The sequence below is a fragment of the Orycteropus afer genome, unplaced genomic scaffold (genome assembly GCF_000298275.1).
Source record: "Orycteropus afer afer isolate SDZICR_OR568_19922 unplaced genomic scaffold, OryAfe1.0 scaffold00103, whole genome shotgun sequence".
Classification (NCBI taxonomy): Eukaryota; Metazoa; Chordata; class Mammalia; order Tubulidentata; family Orycteropodidae; genus Orycteropus; species Orycteropus afer.
In genome coordinates this window covers 2,509,681-2,519,234 of record NW_006921690.1, presented here as the reverse complement: position 1 = coordinate 2,519,234, position 9,554 = coordinate 2,509,681, and the positions used below count along the sequence as shown (strand labels likewise).

Genomic DNA, 9,554 nt, shown 5'->3' with positions numbered 1-9,554 from the left:
AGCTGATTTGCCCAGTGCTGTACATCATCTGATCTCCTGACTGCTGCTTCCATTTGCGTTGATTCTAGAACCAAGCAATGTGAAGTCTTTGACAATTTCAATCTTTTCTCCATTTATCGTAACGTTGCTTATAGGACCAGTTGTGAGGATTTTTGTTTTCTTAATATTGAGATGTATTCCATACTGCCGACTGTATTCTTCAATCTTCACCAGTAAGTACTTCAAGTCATCCTCACTTTCAGCAAGCAAAGTTGTGTTGTCAGTATATCGCAGGTTGTTAATGATTCTTCCTCCAATCCTAATGCCACATTTTTCTTCATCTAATCCAGCTTGTCAGATTGTTTGCTCAGCATACAGATTGAATATGTATGGTGAAAGGACACAACCTTGATGCACTCCCTTCTTAATTTTAAACCACGTAGTGTTCCCTTTTTCTGTTCGAACAACAGCCTCCCGGTCTATGTACATGTTCCTCATGAGTAAAATTAAGTGTTCTGGAATTCCCATTCTTCTCAATGTTATCCACAATTTGTTATGATCCACACAATCAAATACTTTTGCATAGTCAATAAAACGCAAGTGAACATCTTTCTGGTATTCTTTCATTTGAGCCAAGATCCATCTGACATCGGCAATGATGTTCCTCGTTCCACATCCTATTCCGAATCCAGCTTGCACCTCTGGAAGTTCTCTGTCAATATACTGCTGCAACCATTTTTGAATTATCTTCAGTAAGATTTTAATGATCATTAAAAACATTAATATATTATTAATATATTAATATGAATATATTATGATATTGTTTGATAATTTCCACATTCTGTAGGATCACCTTTCTTTGGGAAGGGTGCAAATATGGATCTCTTCCATTAGTTGGCCAGGTAGCTGTTTCCAAGTCTCTTGGCATAACTGAGTGAGAGCCTCCAGTAAGGCATCCATTTGTTGAAACTTCTTAATGGGTATTTTGTCAATTCCTGGAGCCTTGCTCTTCACCAATTCTTTCAGTGAAGCTTCAACTTCTTCCTTTAATACCATTGGTTCTTGAACATATGCCACCTCCTGAAATGGATGAAGATCAACAGTTCTTTTTGGTGCAGTGACTCTGTGTATTCCTTTCATCTTCTTCTTCTTCCTTTTTTTTTTTTTTTTAATTTGTGATTTCGATGAAAGTTTACAGAGCAAATTCACTTTCCATACAGGAGTTCACACACACGTTGTCACATGATATTGACTACAATTTACTCCAATGCAACAGCTCCCCTCCCACGTCCTCCCAATAGTTACCTCTTCCCTGTTTCCATTCCTCCATACACCCCTGCCCCCTGAACTGTCTCCCTGTACATAAACAGCCTTCTTTCTCCCATGATTGTTCTCTCCAAGGAGTGTATCTACCTCAGGTTCATGTTCACTTCAGAGGCCTGTCTTTTGTTTGGCTGGAAGCCACAGGTGTGGGTTCAATTCCAGACCTGAAGGGCAGCTAGGGACCATAGTCTCAGTTGTTCCACCAGGCTCTATCAAACCTGGTCCCCCCCCCTTTTTTTTCCAAATGATTTTCAGTTTTGTTCCACATTGTTTTCCCTATCTATCCAGGATCTCCTTCATAGATCCCCCTCTGAGTGGTTGACATTTGTAGCTGAGTACCATCTAGTTCTTCTGGTCTCATAGTCATATAGGCTGAGGATCGCATGGTGTATGAATCATGAGGACTAATTGTTTCCATGAATATTTGGTTTTCTTCATTCTTCTTTGCTCTGAATGAGGAGAGACCCATTGTTGCATCTAGATGGATGCTTGCAAGCTTTTAAGATCCCAGTCGCTACTCACCAAAGTAGGAGGTGGAACAATGTTTTGTATAGCATGTTCTTCCATCTTCTTTTGATGCTTCCTGCATCATTCATTATTTTTCCCATAGAATCTTTCAATATTGCAACTCGAGGCTTAAGTTTTTTCACTTCTTTCAGCTTGAGAAATACCAAGTGTGTTCTTCCCCTTTGGTTTTCTAACTCCAGGTCTTTGCACATTTCATTATAGTAATTGGCTTTATCTCCTTCAGCTGCTCTTTGAAATCTTCTGTTCAGGTCTTTTATCTTGTCATTTCTTCCATTTGCTTTAGCTACTCTTCACTCAAGGGCAAGTTTCAAAGTCTCTTCTGACAACCGTTTTTGTCTTTTCTTTCTTTCTCATATTTTTAATGACCTTTTGCTTTCTTCATGGATGATGCTTTTGATGTCATCTCACAATTCTTCTGGTTTTCTGTCACTGGTGTTCAATGCATCAAATCTATTCTTTAGATGGTCTCTAAATTCAGGAGGGACATATTCAAGATCATATTTTGGCTCTTGTGGACTTGTTTTAATTGTCTTCAATTTCAAGTTGAACTTGCACATGAGTAGTTGACGGTCTATTCCACAGTCAGCTCCTGGCCTGGTTTTGGCTGAAGGTATTGAGCTTTTCCATCTCCTGCCACAGATGTAGTCAATCCGATTTCTGTGTACTCCATCTGGCTAAGTCCACGTGTATAACCACTGTTTGTGTTGTTGTAAAAAGGTATTTGCAATGAATAAGTCGTTGGTCTTGCAAAATTCTACCATGTGATCTCCAGAGCTATTTCTGTCACCAAGGCCATATTTTCCAACTACTCGTGATTCTTCTTTGTTTCCAACTTTTGCATTCCAATCACCAGTGATAAGCAACACATCTTGATTGCATGTTTGGTCAATTTCAGACTGCAAATGTTGATAAAAATCTTCAATTTCCTCATCTTTGGCTTTGGTGGTTGGTGCGTAAATTTGAATAATCGTAGTATTAACGGGTCTTCCTTGTAGGCGTATAGATATTATCCTATCACTAACAGCATTGTACTTCAAGACAGATCTTGAAACATCCTTTGTTATGATGAATGCCCCATCATTCCTCTTCAATTTGTCATTCCGGCATAGTAGATCATATGATTGTCTGATTTTAAATAGCCAAAACCCATCCATTTCAGCTCACTAATGCCTAGGATATCAATCTTTATGCATTTCATTTCATTTTTTACAATTTCCAATTTTCCTAGATTCATCCTTTGTACATTTCATGTTCTGATTACTAATGGATGTTTGCAGCTGTTTCTCCTTAATTTGAGTTGTGCCATGTCAGCACATGGAGGTTCTGAAAGACTTATCCATATCATTAAGGTTGGTTCTACTCTGATGAAGCAGCTCTTTCCCAGTCCTGTTTTGAGTGCCTTCCAACCCAACGGGCTCATCTTCCTGCACTGTGTCGGACAATGTTTCCAAGCTATTCATAAAGTTGTCCAGGAATGCATCAGACAGTGTTTCTCTGCTATTCATAAGGTTTTCCCTGGCCAATTTTTGAGAAGTGGATGGCTTCCTCCTTCTTCTTAGTCTGTCTTAGTCTGTAAGCTGCCTTGAAACCTGTGCACCATGTGCAACTCTGCTGGCTTCTGAAACACCAGTGGCAAAGCCTCAAGCCTCACAGCAACGTACAAGCTCCACAGGATGACAAACTGACAGACAAGTTTGTCTCCCTTAGCAGTTGTAAACCTCTGTGCCTTCCCCCTACCTAAGTCCTACCTGGAACCTGCCACTTTGTGGTCCTTGGCCACTCCCTCCCTTTCCTGGCTTTAGGGGGCTTGGGGCCTAGCCTTGGCTCCTACCCCTTTTTACCTGGATATCCTGTCACTCTGCAATTCCCCAGCCTCTCCTGCTCCCTCCCTTTCCTGGCTCTAGGGGGCTTGGGGCCTAGCCTTGGCTCCCGCCCCTTTTACCTGGATATCCTGCTGCTCCGGAGTTCCCCAGCAGGTCTCTAAATTAAGAATTTAGAGAATAATAACTTGTTTTTGTTGTTGTTCTTCATGTTCTTGTTCTTGTTTTAAATACATAGATGCCAACAAGCATTCCTTGTGTTTTACTAAGAGGAAGCTTTCATCTTCTGAAGCAGAGTAAGGGACAAGTAGAGAATGCTCCACCATGGCAGAAGTCTTTAAGGCTGAAATAAGGGCTCTTTGGCCTTTGTCAAGGGGCTGGGGCCAATCTCGGGGTCCCCGGTGGCAGGGGTGCTTAGTTCCTTCAGAAGTTAATTCTGCTGCACTCTCACTGACCTCTTTGCATCCTCCTTCTCTTCTCCTCAGTGGGAAGATGGCCCATCCCAGCCCTAATGGATTGCTTCTTAACCCAGAACCAAAATAAATCTGCCTCCTGTGTTAAGCCCTGCCTCAGTGACCCCATATGCCAAAGCAAAAGCCATGAGGGCCTTGACAAGGAGCAGATGAGGAAAAGCAAAGCAACTGCAAAACAAAGGCCAGTCTGGTCCTTTCCACATTGATGGGCACTCCATTCCAAGCTCCTGGAGACAATCAGGCTAGAGGATTTTTATATAGCCTCACCTGTCCTCCTGATATCTGTCTAAAATGCTCTTTATACTGAAGTAATTGCTTATTAGCAAAATGTACCCCTTATATGACAATCCTTTAGCATCTTACCCTTAATGAAGTATGGCAATGCTTAACCCATGGAACCCAGAAGAGTTAATGATGAGATGTCATTTGGTCTGTGTAGACTTGGCCTCACTCATCAAGGAATGTCCAAATGAAAAGGAAACTTTTTCTTTGAATTTAAAACAACTACAACACCAAAACAACCTCTTGACAACTATAGAAGGGTAATTTCTACTGTGTTCAGCGACAGCTTTTGCTTTTTGGATCTAAACTTGAATTGAATGGCATTCCTCTGAATATACCAAGAAGGATGTCAGAGGTTGAGCTTCATGTTAGGGAGGGAAAGTAGATGGGAAACTCGGGTGATGTATAGGGTGTTAGCAGCTCACTAGTTAATGAAACTGCTCAGTAACAATCTTCCTGGGCTCCCCCAATCTCTGAAGGCTCTGTCAGTAATAATTATGGATTCTCTGGGATTATTTTCCATGGAATTATCACTCTTGACCTCATTAGAGGTCAAGCTAGATCATTCCATTCTCCTCGCCTCCCCATCCTTATATATAATAAATATATATTTCTCTGGAACCCCAGTCTTCTAAATGATCATCACGGGACTGACATACAGCCCCATGAATAAAAGGGAGCCTCACCAGCTAACATGATGCTTTGAGTAACCTACATCAGAGTCTTCAAATCTAGTTTCTTCCCCATATTACTCTACTTATCATTTCTGGCAGCCCCATTTCTGGGCTGCCTTTGCTACAAAGGATTCCCATTTATGCTGCCCAATGTGTGTGTCTTCTCTTGGGACCAGTATTCATTTAAGACAATGACATTGGCATCATTACTTGTCCATTAAAACTGTTTCTTTCCTGCCTGTATGCAGGTTCAGTGATAGCAACACTTAGTGTCCAGCAGTAGTTTGAGAAGGTCACTTTGCAGAGAAAACTTAAGAAGTCCCAAAGAATTTTCTTAAACACTGGGACTCTGAGAATGGTGTTGTATCATCAGTGAATTTGTAGCAACCAGTGTTGTTGCCGTAACCTCTTATCCAGAGACTTTTCTGCTCTCTGCCAAATGTTTGAATGGCCATAAAACGGGGCCAAAAATAGTAATATGAATAATGGCTCCAATTGCTCAACTCAGTGCATTGTAGGGGGTCATTGCATTCAATCTCATGCTAAGCAGTATTTGGTAGTTAGAAATGGAGAAACGGAGGCCCATAGGAGTTAAATGATTTGTTCAAGGGCATCTGCAAACTGAGAGTTAAACAAGGTCTTTCTAATCACAGTCCAAACCCTTTAATCCACATATACCATCACACTGTGAGCAAAGTTACACTTGTCTTCCATGTACTAAGATAAGATGGGCCTTTAAAACTGTGTGTGGGGGGGAGACAACCTGTAAATAACTCCAATTTTAAAAAGTCTCACCTGAGAGCTCTTAGGACAGTTTTCATTAATCCCACTGAGCTTGCACATACCTTTTGTCTGTCTGTGATGGGACAGAAGATTTCTACCCAGTGGGTGTCTGTGCACATTTCCACTGCCGCAGCATCAATGTTTTCGTGAAAACCCCTATGTTCTTAATCACTTCATTCTGATGAGAAATGTGGGTTCCCCCTTTGAAGCCAAAGTATGAAGTGGGCCTCTCATCCTGGGTTCTTTTCTTCCCAGCTCTTGGGACAGGCCAGTGGGAAACCTTCAGATGCTCCAAAACCCAAATGAATCCAGATTCACCATTTTTCTTTAATTGGTGGAAGCCGTTTTGTGTTGTTCAAAGGCGCGTCAGAGCCCGCAGTGTGAGCATTGTGCCCCAAGATGTAGCCTGTTTCATCGTCCTTCATTAGGATGCAAGGGGGGAGTCCCGGCATCATCAACTGGGCCAGAGGAACAAAGGCAACATGGAAATTGGAGCAGGGCAATGAATCCCCTTGCTCACCACTTGTTCAAAACAAGAGTCTGACCATTTTCTCGAGAACTTATTTTGTCGTTGTGTTCCATACAAAGAAACAGGAAACTTCAGAGGGAAAAAAGGACCACATTTTCTTACATGGTGGGCCAGAGAGGCTGGGGTCGATGAGGGTGCTGGCAGCAGGTTAGCTTGGCCCCAAAGCTAAGGAGGGGGCTCACTTCCCTTGTTTCCTTCCCAGAGAAGGTTTACCAGAGAGCAGGGGAAAGTTTTTCTTCTTTGGGAAACAACACAGGGAAGGAGAGGCTTGGGAGTTGGCCCTTGAAGACTTTGCTATCTGGGGCTCTCACACCCTTGGATAACTGGAATGAGGCCAAACCTGCGTTGAATTATTTCACATGCTTTACTGACTACCCCATAAAATCTGGATGAGAAATCTCTCCTTAGACCAGTGAACTCCTTTGAAAATAAACCCACTTCAAGGTTGACAAGAATAGATGGTGGTTTCAGAAAGGCAGGTCCTTATTCACATTTTGAGGGTTAGTGTTTATAAATTGGTAAAGTTTTTTGAAAACTATATTGGTAATGGCCCTCAAACATTTACATATGTGTACCCTCTGGACTAACTGTTCAACACCTAGGAATCTATCTTTCAAAAATCTCTACTAGTTACTGTTGCACCAATTCTGACTCATAGTGACCCTGTTGGGCACAGTAGAACTGCTCCCACAGGGTTTCCAAGGCTGTAATCTTTATGGAAGCAGACTGCCAGGCCTTTTCTCCTGCAGAGCAGCTGAGTGGGTTTAAACCTATGACCTTTCAGTCAGCAGCCAAGTGCTTAACCACTGTGCCACAAGGGTCCTCCTCCAAAAATTTCTACATGTGGACAAAGGAATATATATAACTATGATGCTCTCTGTAATAGTAAAAAATGAAAAACAATATAAATTCCATCTTAGGGACTGAATGAATACATGGTTGTACATCCATCCACACAGTTGAATATTTGGCAATCACTTTTTCAAATGAGGTAGACCTACATGGATTGACATGGAAAAACATCTATGATATTGGTATTGAAATTGATATGTACTTAGTGTCCAGCAACGATTTGGAAAGGTCAATTTGAAGAGGAAACTAAGACATCACAGAAGCATTTTCCTATACTAGAACCCTGAGAAAGATTTGCTAAAATCATCTAATTTTAGAAACTAGTGCTTTTGCCCTAATCCCTTATACAGAGAGATCCCCCCACTTTCTTCTAAGCTTTTGAATGACCATAACATGGGGCTACTTTTAATCCACTTTTGTTTACAACAGGGTTTCTCAACCTCCCTACTACTGAGACTTTGGACCTCATGATTCTTTATTATGTAGAGGGCTATTCAGTGCACTGTAGGATGCTTAACAGCATCTGTAGACTATATCCACTAGATGTCAGCAACAAGCCCCCACCCCTGCCCCAGTAATGCCAACCAAATGTCTCCAGACATTGTTAAATGTCCCATACAGGCCAAAATCACCTCTATTGAGAACCACTGGTTTAAAATAAAGACACATAGATAACTTAGGTTTGTCCATCATAGGAAAAAAAACAAGTCTGGAAGGACACATACCAAGTTGAAAACAGTGGTTCCACTGGGAAACAGGACTGGCCAGGGAAAACAGTGTTCACTTTATTTTATATATCCCTGTATTGTTTATTTTTATAAGTATGTATTTATTCTATAAAGTAAAAAAATCTATTTCTATTCCACTTCCACTTTTAAACACAGACATACACAAAGCAAAAGAATAGCTGGTATCAAAAGATAGTCAGTCAGGACTCTCCAGAAAAGACAGACAAACAGGTCTTACCTGGGAAGGGAAATCCTTTGAGATGATTTGTTAGTGAGATAGAATGCTAAGCAGAGTTCATGGATCAACTGTGTGGGATCTCACCAAACCACATGGCAAGAACTGTATCTGAGAGATTATAAAGTATGTGGGAAATATGGAATTCTAGCCTCTGGTTTTGAATCTTATGGTTCCAGTCTCTTGCACTCTTCTGCTTCAAATCCTGCATCTGTAAAAAGGAGCAACCTACCATTCCATGGAGTCCCTAAGTGGTACAAACAGTTAAAGCACTCAGCTGCTGATCAAAAGGTCGGAGGTTCAAGTCCACTCAGAAGCACCTTGGAAGAAAATCCTGGTGATCTACTTCTGAAAAATCAGCCATTAAAAACCCAACGGCGCACAGTTCTACTCTGACACACATGGGCTTGCCATGAGTCAGAGTTGACTTGCTGGCAACTAGGACTGGTCTATTTCCAGAAAGACTTTATGAGGGTAGACCATTAAAGCACCATCTATGACGTTGTTGTCCCTCATCAGATTTGGTACCACATAAATAAATGATGAAATTCTCATTAACATTGCCTTTTATGCTTTTAAAACTATTTTTAAACCAGTATCTTGTCCTATTTGGGCATTTCCATGTTTGGAGAACCCCAGAATGCTTGGGTTTCTTCATGCTTTTGAAGAATTCCCTCCAGAAATATTTTCCCAGTTGGTTCATTGATAAATACTCAAGAAGAAAACAATAAAATAAACCTCTTTTCTTTTTGTTTTTTTAGCAGACTATTCTAGAAAAATAGTTAAGGCTTGTTCAGCAATTAATAGTTATATTGCCACAGCCAATTTTTGTGATACTTCCTGCCACTGAGTTATTTAGAATTCATGCCAAATTTTCTGAAGGAAAAGTAAATCTGAATCTTATAGCCAAACAATAAAATATGTGTTGTCCCCATAATTATGCCTGCAGATAGCATATCAAATACCCACTGCTCGTATCTTCACCCAGCTACAACTATTTTGTACTAAGGGAATTGTGGTTTTGGAACATTTTGAAAACTGACAAAGGAGAATTCTCTTGTCCATCTGTGCCAGTGTTTTAAAGTGATTTGAGACAGTTTGTGAATCAGGTTATAAATAAGTTCATAATGACTTACTTTACATTCCTTTTACATTATGGGATTTATTTTTCCTGAATAAAATAACAATGAAGTCTGAATTTTTGGCTCACAAGCTACCCATAAATATTTCCATCACAATTTTTGGACCAATTTCTTTTCTTTTTTTCTTCCCCTGCTTTCACCCATCTACTTAAAGGCATTTGGCTTATTTGGTGATGTTTTATCTCTCTGTAATTTTACTTTAAAAA

The 9,554-nt window shown here is 40.6% G+C and overlaps 1 protein-coding gene across 1 annotated transcript in view; it reads right to left on the bottom strand.

The window, feature by feature from the left end:
- Positions 1-9,554, bottom strand: part of PAMR1 (peptidase domain containing associated with muscle regeneration 1) — a 105,740-nt gene that overhangs the window by 33,401 nt on the left and 62,785 nt on the right. The gene's annotated exons all lie outside the window — the stretch shown is intronic.